The sequence below is a fragment of the Eptesicus fuscus genome, chromosome 5, assembly GCF_027574615.1.
Source record: "Eptesicus fuscus isolate TK198812 chromosome 5, DD_ASM_mEF_20220401, whole genome shotgun sequence".
Lineage (NCBI taxonomy): Eukaryota > Metazoa > Chordata > Mammalia > Chiroptera > Vespertilionidae > Eptesicus > Eptesicus fuscus.
The window spans coordinates 71,909,818-71,930,456 of record NC_072477.1 but is presented as its reverse complement, the minus strand read 5'-3'; the positions used below and the strand labels follow the sequence as shown (position 1 = coordinate 71,930,456).

Here is a 20,639-nt window from a genome sequence, read left to right as displayed (position 1 = left end):
CCTTTCTCCAGCTTTGATTAAAGGCTGTCATCAGCATGGGACTGCTGGGAATACACATGTACTAATAAATCCATTTATGCCCCCCTCCATGAATATGGAATTGCAAAAACATGAATTAGGAAGAAACATCTCTACCCACAACCCACAAGGAAATCTGAAAGAGAAAATAATTTCATGTTCTTAAGGTTTGGGAGCTATTCCTACTTAGTTCAAGAAGATGGTATTAGAACAATATTTGAACTATAACCTTGGGCAAAAGGGAAAGGACTAAAAGTAATGAAGTGATCCATGAACCAAATATTTAGAATCAAAAGGTCAAAAACAGGATCAAAGGTTACTTATTTATGGTAGTTTGGTCACTTAAAAAGGGAGTAAACTCAGTGAATTGATATGAGAGATATGCTCTGGATGCAAGAAAGATGAAAGATAGTCTTGTGTAAAGTGAAAAATAAGGGGTGAAAGTAATCCTGCCTGAAGACAGCAGCACAGCCATAGTTGGTTTGGCTCAGTGGATAGAGCATCGGCCTGCGGACTAAAGGGTCCCAGGTTCGATTCTGGCCAAGGGCGCATGCCCAAGTTGCGGGCTCGATCCCCCCCAGTAGGGGATGTGCAGGAGGCAGCCAATCAGTGATTCTCTCTCATCATTGATGTTTCTCTCTCTCTAGCTCCCTCCCTTCCTCTCTGAAATCCATTATATATATATATATATACTAGAGGCCCGGTGCACGAAATTCGTGCACTGGGGTGGGGGGGTGTCCCTCAGCCCAGCTTGGACCCTCTCCAATCTGGGACCCCTCAAGGGATGTCCGACTGCCCGTTTAGGCCTGATCCCACCGGACATCACTCTGACAATCCAGGACTGCTGCCTCCCAACTGCTCGCCTGCCTGCCTTCTGATTGCCCCTAACTGCTTCTGCCTGCCAACCTGATCACCCCCTAACCACTCCCATGCCAGCCTGATTGATGTCTAACTGCTGCCCTGCCAGCCTGTTTGCCCCCAACTTCCCTCCTCTGCTGGCCTGGTCACCCCTAACTGCCCTCCTCTGCAGGGTTGATCACCTCCAACTGCCCTCCCTTGCAGGCCTGGTCCCTCTCAACTGCCTTCCCTTGCAGGCCTGGTCCCTCCCAACTGCCCTCCCCTGCTGGCCATCTTGTGGTGGCCATCTTGTGTCCACAGGGGGGCAGGATCTTTGACCACATGGGGGCAGCCATCTTGTGTGTTGGAGTGATGGTCAATTTGCATGTTACCCTTTTATTAAATAGGATAGAGGCCTGGTGCATGGGTGGGGAGCAGCTGGTTTGCCCTGAAGGGTGTCCTGGATCAGGGTGGGGTTCCCTTGGGGTGTGGAGAGGCCTGGGCGAGGGGCCTGTGGTGGTTTGTAGGCCAGCCACGCCCCTGGCAACCCAAGCAGAGGCCCTGGTATCTGGAATTTATTTATCTTCTACAATTGAAACTTTGCAGCCTAGAGCAGAGCCAAGCCTCCTGTTCAATCCGTGGCTGCCGCCATTTCTGTTTGGATTTGTTTACCTTCTATAATTGAAAGTTTGTATCCTTGAGTGGAGGCCTGGGCCCGCCAGAGTGTGTGGAAAGCTTGGCTTCCTCTGTTGCCGGGGAACCCAAGCCTCCCTTCTGGTAGCCATCTTGGTTGGGGTTAATTTGCATACTCTCCCTGATTGGCTGGTGGGCATGGCTTGGCTGGTGGGCATGGCTTGTGTTGTGGAGTGATGGTTAATTTGCATATTACTCTTTTATTAGAGAGGATATATATATATATATACATATATATATATATGTATGTATGTATATGACAGCAGCACATTTCTTTACAACAGGAGGAAAATAAAGGTATCCAAGAGGTTGAACATGTGAGCATGTAAATTGTAGAACTCTCTCAAGGAATAGAGTAGAACCATAGGGTTTACAAACCAAAATAGACATTTCTGACTGGAAGAGAATTCATTGGAACACACTGTTGGAAATATATAGAGGCAAAACAAAAAGAAAACAGGTATATAGCATGAATCAGAGTTGTGAGAAAGAAAGTCAAAGAGGGGAAAAAAAAGGGTGGGGGGGAAATGGCAGTACCTTAACCAGAGGAAAAAAATAAGTTTAAAATGCTGCTGAAAGAGAAACTTCTGGTACTGAAGGAGTGGTTTTTAAAAAAATATATTTTTATTGATTTTAGAGAAAGAGGAAGGGGGAGAGATACACCGATGTAAGATGTGAGAAATATTGATCAACTGTCTCCTGCACACCCCCTACTGGGACTGGAGCCCACAACCCAGACATGTGCCCTGACTGGGAATTGAACTGGTGACTTCTCAGTGTATAGGACGATGCTCAACCAACTGAGACACATTGGTCAGGACAGTTAGAGAAGCAGTTTTGATAGAGTGTTTTCAGAATATCAAGAATCATTTTCCCAGCCTTGAATTTCTTTCTAAATGGCTTGTTGTTCAAACCCAGTTACATGTTCACTCCTAAATCAATCATTGGCAGGGGACTGGCACTACGGACTGGGGTTTACTAGTAGATAGTCAAGGTTCACAGGGGTGCTGCCTCACCTAGAGTACATTAGTCACCTGAGAACTAAAGAAAGTTGGGGTTCTGTGGAAAAAGAAGAAAGTGGGGGTGACTGTTGGGTAGGGGACCTCTAAATAGAACCTGCTGCAGCAGCACCTGTGGATGTGGTGAAATTTAGGCTAGTCCTTGAAGAATATATAGGTCAAATATAGACATAAAAAATGGGGAAAGAGATTTTCCATTTGGAGGGAATATCTCAAGCACAGAGACAATAATGTGATGAGTGTGTTCGGTCCAATTCCATTAGAAGGTGGTATGCATGCTGGGAAGTGGGTTAGCTTACACACAGGATATATTGGTTTCAGATCATAAAGGGTCTTAAATGTTAGGCAATAGAATCAGGACTTGATTTAGTAAAATAAGTTTAAACCCACTACATTGGATGGTATTCTTAAAACTTTTGATTCTTGTTCTCACTCACTTCCTGATGTTGGGGGTGGAGGAGGTCAGAAATAGCATTCTTCTCAGGATACTTGAGTTAGAAACAGTGAGGTGGAGATGTAGGAGTTGGGCAGGTGGAAAGGAAAATATCACCTGTGTTTCTGCTACAGACTTGGTTGGACTTAGAGGGACTGGCTTATGAATGCAGCAACCATGGGTTCCCCAGTATGCATCCCAGAACCAGATTTGGCTTCCCAATTGGCCATGGCAGTGCCAGCTGTCTGGGTCTCCCCTGTGGATGCCAAGGAGGAGCAGTGTGAGGTGTGTACTCTCTGAGGGGTGGCAGATCCCCAAAGAGGAAGGAGAAAGGGGCTGAGACAGGTACCTTTAGCTTCTCCAAGCCCACCAATCATGTAGGCTATTTCTTCCTTAGAGAGAAATGGAAGGAATTGGTGGAATAAGAAGCTGTAGGCCCTCTCCACTTATAACATGAAACCCAGAGGGGAAAAATCCCCCAGACCCTCAACACCTGCTTTTTAATAAGACTCAATAGAGTCTTTCCTCATGACAACAGCATAGTCTCTAATTTTCTGATAACCATGACCAATGATCTTATGGGTCCTCCTTCCCACATCTGTCTCTTGCGGCACATTGTATTGCTTCCTACAGAACTTGACACTGCTTTTAACCTGTAACTTAAGTTCTGTTTTATGAACCTCAACATTATTTAATTTGGCCTTGCAGTTATGCCTTTTTGATGAAACGACTTGACATGTGAAAGCACTTAGCAGAGCAGCTGCAAACCCATACACATTTGTTGCCTCTCCAGCCCTATTCCCCCACGCCTGCTTTTCCTTTCAGGTCCTTGGCCTCCGATTGCCCCTCTGTAACTTCTTTCTAACATCATTTTGTAGGTTGAGCTGTTCTGTTTTTTAAAATGTTGCTCTTCATCATAGCACTCCTTTCTCACTAGCCTTTCAACACTTGCAGAAAAAAAATCTGAGCTGGGTACAATTTTATTGTCATCTTCTGCCTTCAAACTTGAAACTCCCAAACTACTAGACTAGAGAGCTGTTCCAGAGGCTGCTATGTGAGATTCCTGCCAACCGTTTTCGCCCTGGTCCTCCATCCCATTGTCGTAGTGCATCATAAACGAGAATCCACCAGCTCTACCACATCTCTGCTGCTACTGAAAGACAGAAAACTGACAGCAGAGATGTCTCTTAATCAGATCTTCTGTTTTCTATGATCTAAATTCCACATTTACATGTACTTTATTTTCAATCCCTTTTTTTTTTCATTTTCTTTTCCTCCAACACGCATGCCAACCCCTTCAATATGGTTCCTAATAATAAGGGCTGCCATCTGCATGGGGGCTTCCAGATTACCAAGTGCTTTTGTAATTTAGAAATGAGTTTCTATGGGACACAGGTCTTAAATTCTGTTCACTTTGATTCTTAGAATCAATCCGAGCCAGAGATAGGGTTGATTCCAATAGTCCAGGTACCTCTAATAACACACCTGGAAGAGTTTTGATCACTGTTACGAAGATAACAATAGGAATTTGAGACTTGGCTGAACACACACTCAGCAGACCTCCTGTTGGAGGCCCCACCTGACAGTCTATCACACAGTGTCCCAGGGAAGTGATGGCACACTTTGGTTGTTTCTGTGTCTCTGGGCCCACAGTGCCCCTGGCCTGGGCCATCTGCAGCAGGACGCTCTGGCCCTGGGATGGCCCTTATTTTGAAGTTGTCAGTCCTCGTGCTGTGCTGACTCACAGTCGACTTTCAGGACAGTCCTCACGGAGGTTTGGCTTCTCTCCAGCGTGCTCAGCTGAGCACCAGCTGCCTGCTTGCTCATGGCAGCTCGTCTCTCAGTCCGAGTGCCTGGTGTCTGTGCTCACGTTGCCTGGTTCAATCTGGATTTAGCAATGAACTCAAGAAATGTTTGCAATGCTTTCGAGCAGGAAGCATCACTTGCTTCTTGGAGTATAAGGAGATGTTTTCTTAGTAACATCACTTAATATCTTCCCTCTTCGACCGTGCTTTGCTGAGTCTTAGTACTCTAAAGTCAGTCCTGACATCCTGCGCTGCTGTCTGCATCTGACATCTGGGACTGTGCCAGCCACCTGGGGCTTCAGAGGGACAATTGAGCATAATGAAGATGGCAAAGCCAAAAACAAAACAAAACAAAAAAACAGGAAAAAATTGCATACTCGATGATGTTGAGCCACTAAATTAACTAATAGTAGAATTGTTCTACCTCCAAAATTTGTTATGCTTTAAAGTGTCTTTGTTAAGCTCCTTTTAGTTGGTTCTTCTGTAACTTGAAGCCAATAGCATTTTAACTGACCATTTTCTCTGAACATTAATATTGAAAAATAATTTCTGCCCATTTTGCATTTCTACAACATGTTAGCTATATTTCTATTTTGGCAAATTTCAATCTTAGACTGCATGATTTGCATAAATACAATTTCCCTCATCAGTCTGTACTCCTGATCTTGGTCAGCAGCACTCCACTCCACTCCACTAATGCACTTCACGTACCACTAATCTTGTTAGATGCCCCGTAAACAGAGGTTCTGTGGTCACTTAAATTTGAGAGACGCAGTATGTTAGATCCTTCCCTTCCTTATAGATCACTAAATACATTAGCACGTAGAAATGATGTGGTGTAATTTTATAGGTGAGGTTCTAATCCTTACTAGATGTGTGGTAATCCTTGGTTTGTTATTTAATTTTTTTGAGCCCCAGTTTTCCCACATGTAAAGTAGGCAAAAAAAAAAAATTCTTATCACACAGTGTTGTTATGGGAACCTGAAATAATGTATATCAAATATTTAGCCTTGCACCTGGCCATGCTCCACATTGCTTTTGGTACAGGTCACCGGCACTAGGAGCTTCTTGCTTCATGACCTTGTTATTAGTTCTATACTATGTTATTAGTTCATATTTGTGAGCTTATTCACTGATTACTTCTAAGTTTCAGAAAAGTTTCTCAAGGACATTGTTTCTTTCCAAATGGCTCAAAGAGTACATGGTAAGTGGAGCTCATGTAAGTTCTTAATAATGATTGTAATTACTATTATTGTTGTTATTATTATTAATAGCAGCACACTAAAGGCTCTGAGAAGTCCTGCAGCAGAGAGATCTGATGTTGCTTGGTTTACGCCAGCATTCCTCAAACTTACCCGAGGATGCAGCCACTTAGACACAATACCTTCTCATACCCAGCAGAGCTGGTGGTACAAGGTACATACTTTGAGAAATGAAGCTCTATTCACATCACTCAGGCAGGAAACCGGACAGCTATCCTAGGCAAATCCCTCTCCCTCACCATCCCACCCTCCATTTAGTCCACCATCCAGATGTTTAGTCCTTCTGATCTTACCTCCTAGATCCTTTCCAGACTCGCCCACTCCTTTCTATCTCTACCAGCACTGCCCTGGAGCACCAATATCTTTGCACAAACCTAATGGAACTGCCTGCCTTTTAGTCTCACTCTTCTTAAACCCACCCTCTCTCTGCACCAGAGGGATCTATCTATGCAAAGGGATCATGTAACTTCCTTATTCAGCGCTCTTCAATGGCTCCCCAACTCCTATAGAGCAGAGCTCAGTTTCCTTACCCAGGCACTCAGGTGCCTCCATCCCCTGGCTGCTACCTCCCTCTCTGTGTCTCCCAGGCCCTGGCTTTCCTTTTTCTACCCTTCCTCTACCAAGCTGCCCGTGACTCCCAATCGTGGGTGCTCCTAATGCACTTCGGACTTCCCTCTGCCTGAACTCTCCTTCTGACTTGCTTCATTTGCCGCTTCCTCATCCTTCACAACACAGCTCAAGGGACAGCGCATTTTGGTCTAAAATCCCTTCTCTGTGCTTCCATAGCAACCTGTGCATATGTTTATATTACCACTTATCCTGCTTCATTGAAAGTATTTGTTCATGTAAAATCTCTCTCCTTAGACTGTGAACTTTTTAAATGCAGAAATTGTGTTCTTATTCCCCTTGGCCCACCCAACTCGCCTTTCTACCCTGGTGCAGGCACTCATTAAGTCTGAGGTGAATTCAACTATTCTCACCACCAGATCTTTCCTGTCTTCATGCTCCAACTAAAAATATAAAAAAGATCAGGCCCCCCAAAATGTCTACTTGGACTCTGGAGTGGCCCAGCCCCGACCCTCTTTTTCTGTCATGGCCACAGCCAGCTGTGGGGGGTAACTCCAGAGGGACTTAGGACTCCAGCCTCGCCTCTGTCTGAGCTGGACACCAGCATGGCCGCCTGCAGTAGCGCAGCCCGCAGCCTGGCTGCACTGAGTGGGGAAAGCCTGTCAGGCTGGCTTCCTGCTGCCCTGTGGCTTCAGGGTGGTTTGAGATGAGTTGGGCTGCACGATCCAACCTGGCAGCAGCTGTTCCTGCCTTTAGGGACATGGGGGAGGCAGCGAGGAGAGGGAGGGGGCCTGGGAGCCCAGAACCAGCCCCACCTGGGGGTTCCACAGGTGCCTGGGAGCAGGTCCCTCCAGACATCAGCTTTTGGCCAGCATTTAGCATCATCAAAAGCTTTGTGTTATATTTAATGGTAATGATTTTTTTTAAATCCAATAATTGAAATGCATGCAATTGGATTGCTACTCAGAAGAGTCAATCTGTGCCCTAAATCAGGATCCCTGGCAGACCAGCTCCGATAAGACTTCTAGGCACAGGGGAGAGAAGGCAGCATCAGCTTTATCAAGCCTGATTTGATTAGTTTCTCCAGTCAGTTTTGTGCACTCTGGCCACAGGATAAATCATCTCTCTATCTTGCTGTTCTGCCCTTTTCCTGCTGATTTAAAAATAGTAACCTTACTTCCCTGTCAAATGGTCACTGGGTTTACAAATGATGCTCAGGAGGAAAACCCATGAGATCTCCTGCCATCTTCAGATGTCACGTCTCTTCTTTGGCTAAAAGAAAACTGACCTAACTCAGTAGCAAGAGGGTCATTGTCACTTCACCCTTTTATCCCCAATTGGAGTTCCTGAGAGAACATCAATCACAGGAGAGGATGTTTCAGAATGGTGTTTTACGGCTCACATTTCTAATCATTTAGAACCATGCAATTTTTCTGAGCAATAAAGGAGCTTAATGACAATCAAATTGGACCATTTTATTTCATAGATTAGGAAACTGAGGGCAGGGAAGTCTTTACCTTGCCAGAGCACCCAGCAGGTTGGAGGTGTGATTGGAAGGATGTAGCAGGAATGTGCATGGCTTCATGGAGGTCTGTTGGTATCTATTCCAACCCACACTGGTCTAATCCTCTTCTGACCATGGATGTGCTTATGCTCCACAGATATACCCTGATTCTCCTTGATTCCTGATGTATCCTAGTTATTCTCTAAACTAGACTGGAGAGTATTGCTAGACAGGATGAAGACTATTTTAATGGTGACTCTGTAATACCTAACATGAGGTTGGGTATCTTATCTAATAAAAGAGTAATATGGTAATTGACTGTCACTCCTCGATGCCCACAGCCATTCAGGAGAAAATATGCAAATTAGCGGGACAAAGATGGTGGCAGCCACAGAGCCGGCCTGAGCGCACGGGAAGCTTGGGTGGCCTGGGCCGGCCACCGAGGGTGGGGCCTGCAAACGGGCCTCAGCCCCTCACTCAGGCTGGCCACACCACCATTGGGGTGAGGGTCTCCGCTGGGGTGTGTGGCCAGTCTGAAAACAGCCATCAGCCCCTCACCCAGGCTGTCCAGGCACCCCAGCAGGGACCCCCACCCTGAAGGGGGTGTGGCCAGCCTGCAAACAGCCCTCAGCCCCTCACCCAGGCTGGCCATGCCCCCCCCAGCGGGAACCCTTACCCCATGGGGGCGTGGCTGGCCTGCAAACTGCCCCTGCCCCTCGCCCAGGCCGCCCTGCCCCCCAAGGGAACCCCCACCCTGATCCAGGATATCCTTCAGGGCAAACCAGCCAGCCCCCACCCATGCACCAGGCCTCTATCTATATTAATAAAAGAGTAATATGCTAATTAGACTGGGAGACCTTCCAGGAGACCTTCCGAACGCTCTTCTGGACAAAGCCATGGTGGTGGGGCCGAGGTAGAGGTGGTTAGGGGCCAAGAGGGGAGGGCAGTTGTGGGTGATCAGGCCAGGATGGGATGGCAGTTGTAGGTGATCAGGCCGGTGGGGGGGGGGCTGTTGGGGGCGATCAGGCCAGCAGGGGGGCAGTTTGGGGCAAGCAGGCTGGTGGGGAGGGCAGGTGAGGGTGAGCAGGCTGGTAGGGGGGGTAGTTGGGGGTGAACAGGCCGGCGTGGGGGGCCAGTTGGGGGCGAGCAGGCTGGCAGGCAGAGTGGTTAGGTGCAATCAGGCAGGCAGGCAGGCAGGTGAGCGGTTAGGAGCCAGCAGTCCCAGATTGGAGAGGGTGCAGGCTGGGCTGAGGGACAACTCCCCCCCCCCCCCCCGTGCATGAATTTCATGCACCAGGCCACTAGTTTATATATATAAAAGCCTAAGCAATCATCTGACCATTCGACTGTCCAACAGTCCAACTGTTAGCTATGATGTGCAATGACCACCAGGGAGCAGATGCTCAATGTAGAAGCTGCCAAGCTGTGGTGACTTGGCAGCTGCGGTTCTAGAGTGACGCACCCAGAACCAGAGAGGAGGGAGCCCGATTCTGGGGTGCGTCACCCGAGAACCACCCTCTCGCAATCTGGGACCCCTTAGGGGATAATGATGAACTAGCTTCATGGCCCGCAGGCCAGGCCAAGGGACCCCACCAGTGCACATGCACTGGGCCTCTAGTATATACGTATATTAGTCACCAGCGGTATTCTGGTAAACAGGCTCTCCAAAAGAGAAAAAAAGTCCCTGTTTGTAGCATATTCTGATTTTTGTGGTACAAATCCTCCTCTCATAGCACTAAATGTGAAATTGGGAAGAAATACCCAGAACTGGCTCTCTTAAGCCTATCCAAGCCCACTCCAGCACTGATAAACAGGTGTCTGATCCATTGTGCACACACATTGTATGAAGTGTACTTGTCAGCAAGCCTAGGGTTAAAGAGATATATTTTGTCGATGTTTGGCATACATATGAAATAATTAGTCATCATAATCCTCATTCATTGATTTACTAGTAAAAATTGTTGGGCATTTGCTAATGTTTTAGGCATCGTTCTAGGAATTAGCTTCAGCTAAATGGGGAAACAGATATTAAGCAAACAAACAAAAGAATACAGAGATAATTATTTAGTTATAAACCACTAGAGGCCCGGTGCACGAAATTCGTGCACTGGGGGAGGGTGTCCCTCAGCCCAACCTGCACAGTCTCCAATCTGGGACCCCTCGGGGGATGTCTGACTGCCTCTTTAGGCCCGACAGGGATCGGGCCTAAAGAGGCAGTCAGACATCCCTTTCACAATCCGGGACTGCTGGCTCCCAACTGCTCGCCTGCCTGCCTGATTGCCCCTAACCACTTCTGCCTGCCAGCCTGATCACCCCCTAACCCAGTGATGGGCAACCTTTAGAGCTTGGTGTGTCAAACTTCGTCAAAAAACTGAGCATAACTCGGGTAGTGTGTCACTTTGAGGAAAAAACTAACTCCAAGACTCTAGTCGCAAATGTTTCATCTTCAGGAGCAGCAAATGTTTCATCCTCGGCATGCTGCCGCGTGTCATCAGAAATGGCTATGTGTGTCAGTGCTGACACGTGTGTCATAGGTTCGCCATCACTGCCCTAACCACTCCCCTGCCAGCCTGATCGATGCCTAACTGCTCCCCTGCCAGCCAGATCATCTCCAACTGTTCTCCCCTGACAGCCCGGTCACCCCCAAATGCCCTCCCCTGCATATTCTCTCTTTATTAGATAGGGTTTTTTCTTTAACATATTGGACAGCTCTAACTGGTTTGGCTCAGTGGATGGAGTGTCGGCCTGCAGACTCAGGGTCCCGGGTTCGATTCTGGTCAAGGGCAAGTACCTTGGTTGGGGGCACATACTGCAGGAGGCAGCTGATCGATGTTTCTCTCTCATAGATGTTTCTAGCCTCTATCCTTTTCCCTTTCTCTCTGTAAAAAATCAATAAAATTTATTTAAAAAAAACATATTGGACAGCGTACCTGCTGTGGTCTTGACAAAACAGTAAAAATGTAAACCCAAACTAAAAGAATCATAAAATAAACTCCTTAAACAGGAATTTCATGAGACTTGGAAAGGTGATATCCTGTGGTTGTTTCTTCCTTTTTTTCTTCTCTTTCTTTTTCTTGATGTTTCATCTTTTGTCCTTTCTTACTTTTCTCCTTGTATTCCTTTTCTGTCCTCTCTTTCTCTAAACTTTTCCTTTGGTAGAATCATCAGTACTTGACTCGCTCCCTGGGGGGCGCAGGTGCCTCCCAGCCAGATACCTAGGGCTGCCTCTGGGAGGGGTTGGCGGCGTGGGGTTGAGGGCGCCTCCCATCCAGACACCCTGGGCTGCCTCTGGGAGGTGATGGCAGTGTGGGGTCCTGGGCGCCTCCTATCCAGACACCCCGTGCTGCCTCCGGGAGGGGATGGCAGTGTGGGGTCCTGGGCGCCTCCTATCCAGACACCCCGTGCTGCCTCTGGGAGGCGTTGGCGGTGTGGGGTCAGGACGCCTCCCAGCCGGACACCCCGGGCTGCCTCCGGGAGGGGATGGCGGCGTGGGGTCCTGGGCACCTCCCAGCCGGACACCCCGGGCGGCCTCCCGGAGGGGTTGGCGGCGTGGGGGCGCGGACGCCTCCCAGCCGGACACCCCGGGCGGCCTCCCGGAGGGGTTGGCGGCGTGGGGGCGCGGACGCCTCCCAGCCGGACACCCCGGGCGGACTCCCGGAGGGGTTGGCGGCGTGGGGGCGCGGACGCCTCCCAGCCGGACACCCCGGGCGGCGATGGCGGCGTGGGGGCGCGGACGCCTCCCAGCCGGACACCCCGGGCGGCCTCTGGGAGGGGTTGGCGGCGTGGGGGCACGGACGCCTCCCAGCCGGACACCCCGGGCGGCCTCCGGGCGGCGATCGCGGCGTGGGGGCGCGGACGCCTCCCAGCCGGACACCCCAAGCTGCCCGGCTCTCAGCGGCAGTCCTCCCTGGGACTGGGGAACTCTGGCGGGGCTGAGCATACTGGTCGCCGCCATCTTGTGGCTATGGGGCCGCCATTTTTGTCGCGGAGGTACGGTTAATTTGCATACTACTCTATTATTAGATAGGATACTATATGTTCTGAAGAAAATTCAGGGTGCTGAGAATATAACCAAGGGAACTTAAATTAGAGGAGGCAGGAGTGAGTCATTCAGGAGAGGACTTATGCAGGTGGAGTGGAAGGGGGACACTCCCAGGAGAGGGAACAGTGTGTGCAAAGAACCTGAGGCAGGAAAGATCTTGACCCTGTAAGAGATTAAAAGAAGGGCAGTGTGTTGCCGAAACTGGTTTGGCTCAGTGGATAGAGCGTCAGCCTGCAGACTGAAGGGTCCCAGGGTTCGATTCCGGTCAAGAGCATGTACCTTGGTTGCGGGCACATCCCCAGTAAGGGGTGTGCAGGAGGCAGCTGATCGATGTTTCAAACTCTCTATTCCTCTCCCTTCCTCTCTGTAAAAAGTCAATAAAATATATTAAAATAAAAAAAAATAAAAGAAGGGCAGTGTGGCAGGAAAGCAGTGGGTGTAGGGAATGGGAAGAGGTGAGGCTAGAGAGGTGGGCTGGGGCCAGGTCACATAGGACCTACACGCTCAGGAACTTGGATCCTATTTTAAGTTCAGTGAGAAATGACTTATTATTTTACACAGGGTAGTGACATAATTTGATTTATGTTCTAGACATATTACTATGATTGCTATATAGGAAATAGATGGGTGGGCTGGAAGTAGGGAGCAAAAGTGGAAATGGTGAAACCAGTAAGGAAACTATTACAGAGTAGAGGTGGGAGATGAAGTTTACTTTTTTCAGGGTAAGGAAACCCAATCCAGATCTTTGCAGTAAAATCTTCACGTTTTCTCCAACCTATCCCTCCACATGCAGCAATTAAATTTCTGTTGCTAAACCAGTTGTCTTTCAGTTGGATGGGGTACCTGGAAAGGTGTCTACACGTTCTCCAAAGCAGGTCCCCTGGTCTCAGTGACATGTATCCATGCACATTCTAAGGGGCGTTCACTGTTTGCTCTTCCTTCCCTCTCCTCACACTCTAGTTGCACCCCCTCTGTGCTCCTCTGGACTCCTGCTCTGTGGGTTTATCTGCACTGCTTCCTTCCTGAAGGGTCATCTGAGGACTGGTGTCACCTTCTAACTCTTTGTGACCCATTAGACAGGATAAGGAACGCAACCAGAACAATGAATCGACTGTCACGAAGCATGCTGTTCAGCTGACATGGTTTTCAGGGCAAGATTTTCTCAGTGAAGCAGCAGCTCATTAACTTACAATGTGATGCAGGCTCCTTTTCTATTGGACACCACAACCAGTCCTCTGAGCAGCTGCTCTGAGTAGCACTGCTCTCCTGCCATGCCTTTTCAATCACAGTTCATGATCTATCACAGAGTTAGTTGAGTGCAATCAACTCGTTTTAAAAAAAAGGTTAGAGTAGAAAATATCAGTGTGCATTACACATAGTAATTGTACATAAAATGTTGAAAGTTTCATGAAACTTGTTTTAGTCACGTATATATGGAGGTGTGTTTTGGGTCACTATGGAAAATGTATTTGTCACTGTAGGTCAGAGTTCAAAACACTTGAGAAACACTGCTTTGTTGCTTCCTGCTGCAACCCAAATCTTCTTGAGCCATGATTCTCCTCTCCTTCCCCCACTCACTATTGCTTCTCTGCACCCACTCATGGAGCTTTCTATCCAAACACATATGTTCCCTGCTGGATCCCAGCACAAAGCGCAGCAGTGACATTTCACAGTTTTCTCGTCTCTCACTAGAAAAGAGTTTCTCATTTCCCCACAGAGTTGGGAAATTATTTTGATCTGTGTTTCGGTAGCAAAAAACGTGCCAAAAAATAAGATTGCATAAGTTCGGTCAGCATAGACCTTTCAAATTATAGTCTGAGAAGAGTTTACAGTATAAATTCAAAGATGGTTTATCTGATTGGAAAGAGCAAGGCTCACCTTACCATTTGGTGGCCATACAGGAGAGGATCAAAGTTTTGAGGATGTAGGGCAGCCGCCAGACAAAATTTCAGATTAACATCGAATAATTGTTTTAGCAGAAGTATGTCCCAGGTAATCTTTGGAATAATAAAAAATTATTCGTTGTTTATCTGAAATTCCAATGTAACCAGGCATCTTGAATTTTTATTTGCCAGGTCTGGAAATTTTAATGGCGTGGTAATCTTATACATTTGGAGGGGGGTGTCTTCTTTAAGTAAGAGAATAACAAAATACCTTTCTTTGAAAAATTTACAAAAATATATGATACTGTAAACATGTTAGGGACCCTCTGAAGAGGCCATGAGATGGGCAAGTGAGGGGCTCTGACACTTCAGCTGCAGGAGCTCAGTGGGGACTTGGTCACCCTCCGTGTCACTCTCAGTGCAAAGAGGAAATCTGTAGGTGAGCCCTAAACTATGGCAGATAGGGAAGAATTTCTACCCACTTTGGGGAGGGAGAGGGTTAATGGCTGAGGGAGCAGCAGATAGTGGAGGAAAAGCAGATGGTCCCTGCTCCTATCAGTTAATGAAGGGAGGGAGGAAAGAGGGAAAGAAAGGGAAGAGGAAGAGGAAATGGACAAAGGAAAGAAAGAAGACCCAGAAGCCAATAAACATGGAGTCCTGGCAACAACACCCCATTTCTATGCCCACGACTTGGAACAGTGATTTTCCAAAATGGTTTGCTTCCTTTGGGGGTGAGGACAACTTTTCAAGCGGAACACAGTATTGAAAGCTTTGAGAGAGTAACTTTCCAGACTCAACCTCTCCACCACCTTTTCTAAAACACTCAGATCCTCCTTCCCCACCTCCACTTCCACGGCAGACCCTGCCCCACTTTAGAAAGACAGGCACACGTTAACCATCTCCAATTTTGTACCAAGGTGCATTGCTCTGATAGTGAAAACAAGACATAAAATAAGACATCACTCTAGAGCAGGGGTGGGAAACCTTTTTTCTGCCAAGGACCATTTGGATATTGGTAAGATTACTCGCCTCATATAATTCACTTAATATAAATTTCTGCTGCTCTGACAAAAGCTCCTAGAGTTTTGGAATGTTGAGTCCTGCCTGCAGTTGCCTCGGCAGGGCCGGACCAAATGATTTTGGTTCCCCACCCCTGCTCTGGAGGGGGGTCCCCTGAAAGAAAGCTAAGGAAGGCGGGAGGAGAGATACTGAAGGGAGCAGTGGCTTTGTGTCATCCAGGTGACACGCTGTTCTCTCTCTCTTCCACTTCCTCACAGTTAAGATTCAGAAGGGAGAGGTTGTTGAGGGGGAATACATATTAAATCAGTTATTTGCAGTTTTTAAATTACATCCTGCCCCCCCACACACAAAGTATTCCCGATGTTCTTATTAGTTTGACAACGAGGACTGCCTTTGTCAATTAGATTATATGGTAGATATTTTCAATAAACTGAGGGTATTAAATCTATAACTTCAAGGTTTTGTGGAAAAGATCCTTTTTTGTTGTTGTTGTTGTTGTTGTTGTTGTTGTTGTTGTTTTTGTTAATCCTCACCCGATGACATTTTTCCATTGATTTTTAGGACGAGTGGGAGAGGGAAAGACATAGTAGAGAAACATCTATGTGAGAGAAACACATCTACTGGTTGTCTCCTGCATGCGCCCTGACCAGGGCCTGGGCCGGGGAGGAGCCTACAACCAAGGTACATGCCCTTGACCGTAACTGAACCCAGAACCCTTTGGTTGGCAGGCCGATGCTCTATCCACTGAGCCAAACCGGCTAGGGCTCGTTGAAAAGATCTTGGGTCTGGAGATGACGAAGGCGGCCCGGCGGCGCTGCAACCACTACAGCAACCGCAGGAAGCAGCTCACCTTCCACCGGTTCCCGTTCAGCAGGCCCGAGCTGCTGCAGGAATGGCTGCTCAACATCTGGCGGGGCAACTTCGAGCCCAAGCAGCACCCGGTCATCTGCTCGGAGCACTTCCGCCCCGAGTGCTTCAGTGCCTTTGGGAACCGCAAGAACCTGAAGCAAAACGCTGTGCCCACGGAGTTCGCCTTCCCGGACGCCAGGCAGGTCCTCCAGAGGCGGAGGCCAGGGAGCACAGCCCGGAGAGAAAGGCGGACACAGCCCTCCAAGGGCCGCAGCCGCCTCCCAGCGCCGGAGACCCTGTAGGGCAGGTCCTGCCATGTAGACTGGAAGCAGCTGAGGCCCCTGCTCAGCTGGCCAGACCACCCCGTCCCCGCCCCACCCAGCCATCTGATCACAGCTACGCCCTTTTGAACTTAGATGCCCTAAAAAAGAAACTGTTTGTGACCCTGAAGGAAAATGGGAAAAGCTCTGGAAGCGCTTGAAGGCCCAGAGGCTGGTGATGCGGTTCTGTGCCGTCTCCAGCTAGCCCATGGAGCAGGGCGGCCAGGCCCCCAGGCAGGGCCCCAGCCAGAGTAGCAGAGCTGAGCCGGGCAGCCCGGCTTTCTCATCCGAGCCTGGGAGATGGGGCCGCGGTGCAGGGGCTCTGGCCATGAGCCTTTCAGTCCTGCTGTGGACAGAGGGGCAGCGAGGCATGCCCGGTGAGGAGCCCAGCGCGGCCTCAGACGGTTTGGTTTGGTGGCATCGGGCTGTGAACATGAGGAACTTGATTATCCAGGTGACTGCCCCAGCTGTCCATTCAGCACGAGCCAGGCCAGCGTCCTCAGAACCACAGCATGCTGAGCAGAGTGGCAGACACCCCCATGGGGAGGGACTTCGTGCACGGGTCACTCCCACCCCACACCAGAGTGGGGACAGATGACTCAGGCAGCAGGGAGGGCCCTCCATTGCCCAGCCAGCCAGCTCCGGCTGACAGCGGCCTCTGTTCTAAAGAGTGCCTCTACCCGGCCTGGTTTGATGGAACTAGGTGACCAAGCGTCTTCCTACACCGCAGGGTTTCCTCCTGTATAAATGCAAACGCTGGTCCTGGCCGGGGTGCTCAGTTGGTTAGAGCATCATCCCAATACACCAAAGTTGGGGGTTTAACCTCCGCTCAGGGCACATACTAGACGCAACCAGTGAGTGCACAAATCCATGGAACAACAAACCCATGTTTCTCTCTCTCAATTAAAAAATAGTCCTGGGCCGGGCTGGTGTGGCTCAGTAGTTGAGCGTTGACCTATGAACCTAGGTCACAGTTCAATTCCCGGTCAGAGCACATGCCCAGGTTGCACGCTCCATTCCCAGTGGGGAGAATGCAGGAGGCAGCTGATCAATGATTCTCCCTCATAATTGATGTTCCTATCTCTCTGTGCCTCTCTGAAATCAATAAAAAGTATATTTAAACAAATTAAAAAATAAAAGATCTTGAATGCACATGTGCAACATACAGTATGTCAGAAACGACATCTTTTGCAACTATAAAAAATTATGATAGCCGAAACCGGTTTGGCTCGGTGGATAGAGCGTCGGTCTGCGGACTGGAAGGTCCCAGGTTCGATTCCGGTCAAGGGCATGTACATTGGTTGCGGGCACATCTCCTGGTGGGGGATATGCAGGAGGCAGCTGGTCGATGTCTCTCTCTCATCGATGTTTCTGGCTCTCTATCCCTCTCCCTTCCTCTCTGTGAAAAATCAATAAAATATATTTTTTAAAAAATTATGATAAAACTTGTAAATTTAAAATATGCCCAGGGTATATAATTTTCCCTACTTCTTTAAGTAGGTACAGGAGGAAGACCTTTTGAACACACAGCCACAGGCTTTGTTGCCCTTTGGTGGCACTTCCTGTGTTTCAAGGCTGCCCCAGTGCCTATTTCAACCGTCTGTGACGGGGGCTGGAGAGACTCTTCTTGGGAGGCTGAGCCTACTTGCATGGCTGAGCACTGTGCTGAGCTTATAACCTTGGACAAGCCTATTCTGGCCCGGGATGACATGGAGCATCTCAATTGTTACGATACAAAGCATTTCCATCTGTTTTTGGTTCTGATATTTAGAAGCAGTTCCTGGAAGCAAAAGGATGCCAGCAACAGCCTTTCTCTCTCTAGGCATAATGCCACTTGGTTGTGGATGCCAGGAGTTGCCATGGTTCTATGTCAATGCTTTGGCCCTTTTTATTTCTTCAGACTGAGTGCAAGAGTTTAGAATAAAGAAGTTCTGCAATAGTGAGGGATCATTTTGTTGAAAGGCTTCTAGCTCCTTGCTTGGTTGGCCTTACACCTAAGGTATCTCTTTTTTGACCTGAATGCTGGGATTCCCCAGAAAAACCAGCTATAGGCACATCTGGCAGGGCACAGGGCACAGTTCATTTCTGGTACTGCTGGGCCTCTATTGCACGTCACCGACACAATGAAACCTGAAAAAACCCTGTGACACATATTTCAAGAAGTTGAAATTGGAGATTCAAACACCAAGAGGCTGTGAAACTAATGAAACGGAGGACTCCATGCCCCAGTGCGCCCAGATAACCACTGGGTTTTCAGGAAGTGTCTCAGAGCATGTACTGTCCTGGCTCCACCCGACCTTTGTAGACTTGTGAGGACACCAATCATGCATTTTAAAAATACCAATACTGTTAGTGAACCCATTAGCCAAGTAATGGTCGACCTTAAAGTAAGAATGTCCCAACGCACCTTTGTACAAGGACAAAGGCTAATTGACCCTCCCTGTCACTGGCTAATTAATATTACCCAAATGCAACCTTTGAAATTGGCTAATTAATATTACCCAAATGCAACCTTTGAAATTTCTCCTCATTCAGTATGTGTCTCCAATAGGATTGAGTCCTAATGAGTTACTGAGGGAGGAGAGGAATCCTGGTATAGTGGGAAAAATGGACACTTCGGCATCAGACAAATTGTTTAAAACCTTGGTTACTAAAATTCTTTGGGCTTCAGTTTCCTTATTTGTAAAAAGAAAATAATAATCGATATCTGTGTAGTTATTCTGCTGCCATTGCCCTGATATTAATAATAATAATAACAACCACCGACCAGGCGTCAAGATTTGTTTAAGCCCATTGAAAATCTAAAAGAGAAACACTGTTGAGATAAGCAACAAGAGACATAAGATTATGAAGAAAACCATACTGACTGGGTTTCCTCCGTTGCCCATATCAACATACTGTAATCACATTTACGGAGAAGAGAAACGATCACTCAGAAGTAAAGCCCAGGGGAGACTTCCCCAAGGAGGGCACATTAGGTCTGGCCTGAGAAGAGGACCAAATTCTAAAATACATCCCCAAGGGCCAAGAACTCTTCTATCCTCCTACCACTAGGTAACATGACAGAGGGCAGAATAGCAGGCGTACTAACCTGTTCTTCAGGGAAAAGCAAGTTGAAAAGGAGGCAGAAACATTGTGTGAGTGAAGTTCCTCCTTTCCCTTAGAGGAGCTGAGCACCCTCCTGAGTGAGCACCCACCTCTCAGTAGGTGTCAAAATGCCTCACAAGTCCAGGAGGATTCGTCACAGTCAGAGAGAATAATGTGATTATGGTAAACCTCTTTATCAGTGTAGCTTATTATTACCAGCAACTTGAACTGATTCCAACTATGGACTCCACAGGGAAATGAACCCCCTGATTTGCTGAACTCTCTAGCAAACTGAACCAAAGCAAGTTGTCCATTCAAAACCCTCCCGTACAAAAATAAACTTAGTGAGCCATTTTAAATCTATATTTAATGTATTGAGGAAATCTAAAATCAGATTAGCATATTTTCCAAATGACACTGGAACAAAATTAAGTTAAGTGGGCATCAAGGATGTTGTAGTTAATATATTGGTAATCCCACTGTTGTGCTGGTAAGTGTTTAATAACAGGCTCTCTAGGGGGAAATATATATATTTTTAACCTTCACCTGAGGATATTTTTCCATTGATTTTTGGAGAGAATGGAAGGGAGGGGGAGAAGGAAACATCAATGTGAGAGAGACATATCTATTGGTTGCCTCCCCCACATGCCCTGACCCTGGCTGGAGATCCAGCCTGCCATGAAGGTACTTGTCCTTGACCAGGAATCGAACCTGAGACCCTTTGGTCTGAGGGTTGATGTTCTAACCACTGAGCAAACCAGCTAGGGCTATGATATATTTTTATTTATATGTTTTATATATAATTACATATAATTATATATGCAATACATAGTATGTGCACTATATATATTAGTACGTGTATATTATTATAGAGTTTACTAATATAAAGGATTGCAACATACCACTTATAAATAATAATGATACAATACTTTTTATTGTATATTTGGTAAAGCCAATTTTCACAGAAGGCTTTTGATTTTTTTTAAAGAATATATTTTTATTGATTTCAGAGAGAAGGGAAAGGGGGAGAGAGAGAGATAGAAACATCAATGATGAGAGAGAAGCATTGATCGGCTGCCTCCTCTATGCCCCCTACTGGGGATCGAGCCCACAACGTGGGCATGTGCCCTTGACCGGAATCGAACTTGGTACCCTTCAGTTCGTAGGCTGACATTCTATCTACTGAGCCAAACCAGCAAGGGTGCTTTTGATGATTTTTTTCTGAACTATTGTATCCATAATCATTCTATGGTTGCAGTTAACAAATGAGTAAAATTCTGATCTGAATGTTGGTTGATAC

The 20,639-nt window shown here is 47.5% G+C and overlaps 1 pseudogene; it reads left to right on the top strand.

Moving 5' to 3' along the window:
- The first annotated feature begins 3,177 nt into the window (after positions 1–3,177).
- Positions 3,178–16,516, top strand: LOC114232038 (THAP domain-containing protein 3-like; annotated as a pseudogene).
- The last annotated feature ends 4,123 nt before the right edge of the window (positions 16,517–20,639 follow it).